This window comes from Camellia sinensis, chromosome 4, assembly GCF_055761805.1.
Source record: "Camellia sinensis isolate YWXY chromosome 4, ASM5576180v1, whole genome shotgun sequence".
NCBI lineage: Eukaryota > Viridiplantae > Streptophyta > Magnoliopsida > Ericales > Theaceae > Camellia > Camellia sinensis.
The window spans coordinates 14,133,209-14,141,268 of record NC_138964.1 but is presented as its reverse complement, the minus strand read 5'-3'; positions in this window follow the sequence as shown (position 1 = coordinate 14,141,268).

The window sequence follows — 8,060 nt, the reverse complement described above, 5'->3', positions numbered from 1 at the left end:
ATTCAGACGCTGGTGTTTCAGTTTTCAGTGTTTCGATGTTCGATTCAGCCATCAAGGCTCGGTCAAGAACATTTACATAGTTCGGTAGCTTCAAAACATTAATTCTGTCCAGTATTGCAACATTAAGGCCGCCTTCAAACTTTCTGGCCTTCTTGTAGTCAGTGTCAACCATATGTGGTGCATAACGGGCAAGTTCAGTAAATTTTGTTTCATATTCAGCAACAGACATTGTGCCCTGTCTCAGCTGTTCAAATTCAGTCACTTTTTTATCCCTAACACACTGAGGGAAATACTTCTCGAAGAAGGCTCCTTTGAATTGAGCCCAAGTCATTTCGGTGTTGTTATCACGGATAAGCATCCACTACCTTCTGGCTTCTTCTTGCAGAGTAAAGGTGGCCAATAGCACTTTATGTGCTTCAGAGCACAGAAAAATCTCAAACAATTTTTCAGTCTCAAGTAAGGGTGTGCATAATACCGCCAAAACCGCCAAAACCGTACCGAACCGCACCGCCAAGGCAAATTCGTTATTATTTGCCAATCGAACCGCCGGTTTTTGGTAAGAAAAATGGAAAATTCTAGTGACACATTTATCAATCCGCCGGTTTCTATTTTTCTTCCAAACCGCACCGACCCGCACCGCTATTAAGTCATGTTTTATAAGATTCTAAATTTTTTTTTTTACTTAAGTTTGCTTGTTGTTCTATACCTTAGAATATAGTATTACATTACTGCTCAAGGGGAATTCAAGATGTCAGTAATCCAAAATAAAGTTGGATTCCAATTCACTTTTCAATCTTTTTTTTTTTTTTTCTGGCCATGTTGCAAACTTGCATCAGCTTACTTTTCAATCTAAATACTTTTCAACAGTAAACATTTTCAATATATTATAAACCCTGAATGATATTAATTTTATGTATTGTATTTGATCATTGTAGCTTCCACAGATGCTTGTAATGAACTGATGGCATAGTCGTTGATAATATCATGTTAGTGCTATACTTACTGCATCAGAAGAAAGCTTCGCAAGATGCTTAACATCACGGTATCTCTCGTCTTTTTTTTACTCTTTAATTTAAGTTTTGTAATTTGAATTATATTTTTTATAAACCGCCAATCCGCCCGAACCGCCAAGGCAAATCCGCCATTATTTGTCAACCGAACCGCCGGTTTTTGATAAGGAAAATGGAAAATTCTAGTAACATTTTTATCAATCCGCCACCCGCCATACGGTTTCTATTTTTCTCTCAAACCGCACCAACCCGCACCGCGCACACCCCTAGTCTCAAGAACCCATGCTTCAGCTTTTAACGGTTCAAGGCCTCCCTGAAAGGACGGTGGCTTCATTTTGCTGAACTTATGGGTGAGAGCAATTATGTCCCCATTATTAACATTCACATTCTGTTCCGGCTGTACCGGAGGAGGAGGTGGGGGCTGTTGATTTTGTTGTTGATCTAATCTCTCAGTTATTAATTCCATCATTCTTTCCAGTATTGCCATTCTTGCCTCAGAGGATGAGGATTCAGTTTCATTTACAGTTCTCACATTATCCATTTCACTATAGGCAGTTATAACAGTTATCAACATAGGCAGTCATTTGTTTAAACAAATTAACACATTAGCATATATTCAGTCATGTCATAACCACACACTTATCATACTCATGTGATGCCCTATTTACTTTTCTAGGACACCCTATAGCTCATTTGGAGACGTGTGTGCGGTATAACTCGTGGTAAGTATCGCTCTGATACCACTCTGTCATGACCCAAACCCGCCCCTAAGGGTTTAGCACCGTAACCGGCCAGTAATCCGAGATTACCGAAGGCCTGCTTAACAGTAATACAGTAATACAGAGTACAGGAGCTGGCGGAAGTCAATACAGTAAATAAACAATGTCCAATGAGCTGTGACAGTCTGTATGCAAAAAGACTTTTCATTCAAATATATACAGTCAGACAAAACAGTATGTACATATATACAATCATTCAGTTCAGGGACCTAATCCCTATTAAACAGTACAGTACAGTCTATACAATCGTACAAAACAGATATAGAGACAGACGGGGAAATTAAAAACACCCCTAAGCCGTAGCTTGACAGGCTCGGAACCTCGCATTGAGGCACATAGGTTGGCTCGACAAAACTGGAGTTTACCCCGACACTTCTAGTTGCGGTCTGGTGCCTGTACACCTACATATATATATGAGCAGTGAGCTAAAGCCCAGTGAATAACACAATGCGTAAAGGGGTTAAGAATGAATGTCCTTACAGTAATGAAAACAGTTCATTAAATTAGTATTTCAGTCGATACAGTCATATATGGTACATCCATTAGCATAACAGTACAGTAAACAGTAGGTCTTAAAAGACCGAACAGTAAATGATGGCCATCAATCAGTAACAGTAGTGGTTCCAACAAGGGAACCGACAGAGATCTTTGTAACAGTAACAGTAAACAGTAGTTGCTAAGGATGCCACAATACAATTCAGAATATAGGACATACATTCATTCAATTAACAGTATCAGTTCAGAAAGCAGTACAGTTCAATTGTTCAGAAGATAATCATTTTGAACATATCTTTACATAGTTGTTACTCACAGAGTTCTGGGCTACAGTAAGCTAGAGCGCGTCTCCAGTCGCCAACCCTACACAGTTACAGATTGAACACGCACTAAGCTACACAGTTGAGAAAGATAATAACTTGATCCATAATTTGCCTCGGTGTGGTTCTACATCTATATCCTCACTAAGATGCCTTAAACTAGGCCTAATAATGCCTAGGATGAGATGAGGATACAAAGATGCACTTTAAAAATATTTTCAGAATTTTCAGAAAACAGGGGTCACGCTCGAGCGTAGGTTACTCCGCTCGAGCGGACATGCAGACAAGGGTTTCCACTCGAGCGTATACTTACCCGCTCGAGCGTTTTGCAAAACAGTCAAAAGTGCTGGATAGGTGAAAATCACGCTCGATTGGGCGCTCGACACCCGCTCGAGCATGAGACACAATGTCCCGCTCGAGCGTCACTTCTTCCGCTCGAGCGGACTTCAAAACAGAACAAAATGCTGGAAGCACGATTTCCACGCTCGAGCGCCAGTCACCCCGCTCGAGCGTGAGTCCAAATTCTGGAAATTCTAGATTTGAACCTCAAGCTCAAACTCAACTTTTAAACCATAAATTTCAATCCTCTTGGGCCAATTTTCCAGAAAACACATCAAAACTCATACTTTAACATGATTCAAAGCTCAATTTGTAAAATCAAAGCCCAAGGGTGTTTCAAACAACTCAATTCAAACCAATTTTCATGAATATGGAGAACATGCAAACATGCATGAACTTAAATCATTTCAAAGCTTCAATTTGATGCTCTAAGGAGCCAATTGTTCCAAAAACAAGATGAAAACATGGACTTAACATAACCATGAGCATGCATGTGACAATTCTCTATGGAGTCAACTCAAAATTCAATAATTCAAACATGCATGCATGGAATGAAGCCATAATTCAACAATTAAGAGCCATAACTTGGCTCTAGACTTTAACTTGCTCAAAACCATGCAAGAATCAATTCAAAACGTACACAAGAGGCAATGAATCTACCTTAGGTCATGTAGTTCAAGATGTACAAGCTCAATTTTGCAAAGAACTCTTCAATTACTTTAATTATCAAGCAAAACTCAAGCAAAAGTGAGATGAAATCAACTCTTCTAGTCTCTCTCTCTTTATGGTCGGCAATAACAAGGAGAATGGCTGAGGAAAAGTGTTGGTCAAGTGTTGTACAAGGCTCCATATGTGTTGGGTAGTGGCCACTAAGTGGCACTAATGGTAAATAAGTCCAACTCTATGCAATTTATCAATATTTAATCTAATTTAATCATACCTAACCAGTTTTCAGATAAATATGCCATAAATCACATAAATTATGATGGTCCTAAAACATCAATCAATTCCTGGTTCGGCCGCCGATAAGGCCTTCAATTCGCAATTTAAACATAAAAACATGACCAGATAATCAAATAACCAAACAGATAGAATTACAATTAAACAGGTATACTCAGTCAATTCAGTTTCAATTTTAGTTAGTCAGTTCAGTAGGTTATTCAGTTCACTTATCAGTCATAATCAGTTTCAGTTTAACGGTAATCAGTGGTTATTCGGTAAACAGTGACGAGGGTTGTTACATTAACCTCTTGTATTTATAATCAAATCACACTTTGGCCCCTATACATGAAATCATGACAGTCAACCCCTTTTACTTTTGATCAAATCCCACTTTGATTTCTACACAAGTGTCAATGTCTCCTTTTTGTTACTCCAGTATTTAAATCTTTAACAAAATTCAGTCATTTGACAAGAATGTAACTACAAAATGAGAGTAAGAGAAAAAAAATCATCTCTATTTTCTACCAATACATACTATACCAAAATTTATATAAAATTATGACTGTATTAGGTTAAAACAAAACGCAAATTGTGAACAATTAAGAAGATGGATTAGGATTTTGCATAAATTAGAATCACGAAACTCTATTTTTCACATAACACAGCCTTCTGTCTATTCTTATTTTTCTGAACAATTTCTCTACTATAATTTTTTATTTCAAAAGTTCTATTTTCTTGCATCTTCATCTCAATTTTTAGCATACAAATACACACACACACACACACATACATACATATTGTCTTATATAACTCTCATGTACTTATCACATAGAACAAAGTGTATATTGGTGAGAAATATAGATAATTTTCCTCTTACCATCATTTCGTAGTTACATTCTTGTCACAGAATTGGATTTTGTTAAGATTTAAACAATGGAGTAACAGAAGATGGACATTAACACTATGTTTGGGAACCTATAAGAGAAAAGAAATTAAATGATTACTTAAATTATAAGAGAAGAGAAAAGAAATGAAATGAAATGAAATGATTGCGATTTCTCTCTTTTTTGTTTGGATAAGTAAGAAATAAAATAAAAGAAATGATTGTGATTTCTCTTCTTCTTGTTTGGTTAGATTCATAAAAGAAAAGAAAAGAAAAAGAAAAGAAAAGAAACTATTTTATGTTATATTACCAAAATAACATAAAAGTCCTTGAGGACATGGGTGTCAATCATTTTATTTCTTTTATTTTTACAAGGATAAAATTAGTATTATGAAAATATAAGAATCTGTTGGTTTCTTTTCTCTCTCAATCTCTCCACTTTTGGGAAAATTGAAAATAAAGGTTATAAGAGAAATGAGTTTCTCTCTGTTTTTCTCCACTTAAGTTATTCAAACAAGTAAGAGAAATACATATCTCTCAATTTCATTTCATTTCTTTTCTTTTCTTTTCTCTCCAAATCACTCAATCCAAACATAGTGTAAGTGCTTGTTTGACATGCACTAAAAAATTGCACTTTTTTTTGCACACATACAATTATTTGGGTCACATCAATCAATATCTATCAACATTTTCTCTCTACTTTTCTATCAACTTTCTCTATTTTTCTACACTTTTTTTTTTTTAATTTTATAAAAAGTCAAAAAGTGCACTTGTTTAGAACATCTCAAACCACCCAACACTTGTGTAAGGACCAAATGAGGATTTTACTAAGGCCTCGTTTGGGAACAGGCTAATTTGGTAATTTTTTAGCTATTTGGCTAAAATATGAGCTAAAAAAAATTAGTATGTTTGGGATAACTTTTTGACTTTTTACGAAAAGATGTGCAAAAAGTAGAGAGAAAAGAGAATCTTTAACTTTTTGGTATGGATTGTTGGCTTTTTGGCTAATTTAGTAACTTTTTGACTAAAACGGAGGGTTCCCAAACGAGGCCTAAAAATACAAAGAGTTAACTGTCATAATTTTATATGTAGGAGACCAATGAACCTAGGAGGTCACAACAGTAATTTGCTGTGAGTCTGTGGGGCCTTTTTCTGAGCCTTTTTTGATAATCTGAACCGTTCATATTGTAGGGTTTGTTGAATAGATCATTCATGAAAAAAATCAAAATGATTGGAAATCTATAGCTTTATAACAAAAGCACATTTGTTTTTTAAAAAATAAACGGTTGACATTATCTGAATAATTTTTGTTAAACAATTTGAATCTGATCATGGGGTTATGGATTTTTGATTAACTTGATTTTTTGTGTATATGATATACTTGACGAACTCTACAATATGAATGGTTCGGATCATTGAAAAGACTCGAAAAAAGTCCCAACGGACTCACAACAGATCGTTGCTGTGACTTAGTCACAGCAGCACCCCAGGTCTGAAAACCAACATAGAATTTGATGTAAAATATAAAGGTGCAAAGTATAATTTTCTCTGGGCTGAATTATTGGAGCTAATTAAAGAAACTATGGATCCTGTCCTCGAGTGTTTGTGTGTATATATAGGTGTTTCTCAGAAGTGGCAAATGGCTGTGTATTTGCAGTTCTAGACCGTCAAAATGAATTATGTATTAAAATAATTTAGTTTAAATTTGCCTATTTAAAAATAGATTTAAGCAAATTGAGTTGAATTGAAATTTGCCTATTTAAAAATAGATTTAAGCCAATTGAATTTGATTGAATTGAGTCAATCTGTTTAATTGATAGAACTCGTTGTCCAATAAATGGTGGAGGGAATAGTGGAAGCCGGAGACTTTCTTACTTTTTTGGTTGTTTTATAACCTAATAGGTGTATCTATATCCAGGTCATTAAAATCCAATTTTAAATGAGTATGTAAGATTCAAGCCATTAATAAATTTGAAGGAATTTGGAAAACAAGTACAATTGCACGAGTTTACAGCTTCGAATTAAATTTACCAAGTGTTTGTACTCTCCCCTTCTCGCCCATAAACTTTGATGAAGAATCAACAACACTAAGTAATTCAAATTTGAGGTTACTCAAATGACTCGAGTTTTGATTTGTCGGTCGTCTGAGCTGTTAACTGACAACTAAGTGACAACTACTATCAACAAGAGTGACAATCGTAATAGACAAGTGTTGTACAAGTCGTCCAAGTGTCCCCCGAGAGGTCAACCGATATGCACAAATTTAGACCATTCAAACAAACTCAAATTCGAGCGACCAAATATTTTTGATAATTTTTAGGGTAGTGATAGAAAACTTTAACATGAGCTCTAATGAAATGTCAAAAAAAAAAAAAACAAACAAACAAAAGAACAAACAAACAAGAAGTCAAAACAACACATTGAGACCCACTATTAAAAATCTTAAATTAAATCTTCCAAACATTATATATAATTTTTATTGAAGAGAGAGAATAGACATAACTAGCTAGCTAGCTAAAGGCTAGTGGAGAGATAACAAAAGGAAAGACCAGCTACTGCTATAGATTCTGCGAAAAATATTTGGACACTTCCAAATCAAAAAAATAAAATAAACGTATGATGGTTACTTTTATTTCAATATAATTATGCTGTAATATTTTTTAATAATAATAATAAGGTCCACTTTAAGACTGTTTGGAACTTGTTTTTGCCTCTTTGGTGGCATTTGTTGACCGTACTCTTTTGTTGAGAGCTTCTAAATACATTCGCTTATTCGCTTATGATTCGTTTTTTGATAATATCAAAATGAGACTCTTTTCTTTTTAGGCTTCCTTTCAGGTTCAAAGCATTGTTAATTGTGAAGATCTAGTGGCCACATGGAGTGATATTAAATTTGCCAAGTTTTATTAAAAGATTTTTTATTGATAAATCTCATTTAGAGAGGTGTTCTAACTCAATAAGTCCACAAAGAAAAATTATAACCTAATTAGTCTCATGTATTTATACTTTTATTCCATAAGGTCCTTTTTTTCCTTATTTATATTATTTGTTGGACTATTATATCCTTATGTCTATTGTTGATATGTATTACATAAAAAAAGAATATACACATTTCATATATATATATATATATATATAATTTCACAGCACACACCAACTCCATCATCTCAAATTGCTTCAGAGAACTTCACAGCACACCAACTCCATAAATGGAGCAACAACTTCGTGCCAAATTCGAGCAAATTCTCAACCAACCCACAACTACCTCCACTTCTTTACAAGCTCTATCTCT